We start from the raw sequence: 263 nt of genomic DNA on the forward strand, positions 1-263 counted from the left end.
CGGCACGTCCTGCTCGCGGAGCGCCCTGCGCGGCTGCTGCCTGCGGCCAGCGCTCCCTGATCCTTCCCTTCCCAGCAAACCAGCGTTCCCCGAACCTTTCCATCAAACAGCGTTCCTTGATCCTTCCTTTCCCATGAAACCAGCATTCCCTGATCGTTCCCTGATCCTTCCCAGCAAACCAGCGTTCCTGATCCTTCCCTTCCCTTCCCTTCCCTTCCCTTCCCTTCCCTTCCCTTCCCTTCCCTTCCCTTCCCTTCCCTTCC

Source organism: Geospiza fortis, unplaced genomic scaffold (genome assembly GCF_000277835.1).
Source record: "Geospiza fortis unplaced genomic scaffold, GeoFor_1.0 scaffold176, whole genome shotgun sequence".
Taxonomy (NCBI): domain Eukaryota; kingdom Metazoa; phylum Chordata; class Aves; order Passeriformes; family Thraupidae; genus Geospiza; species Geospiza fortis.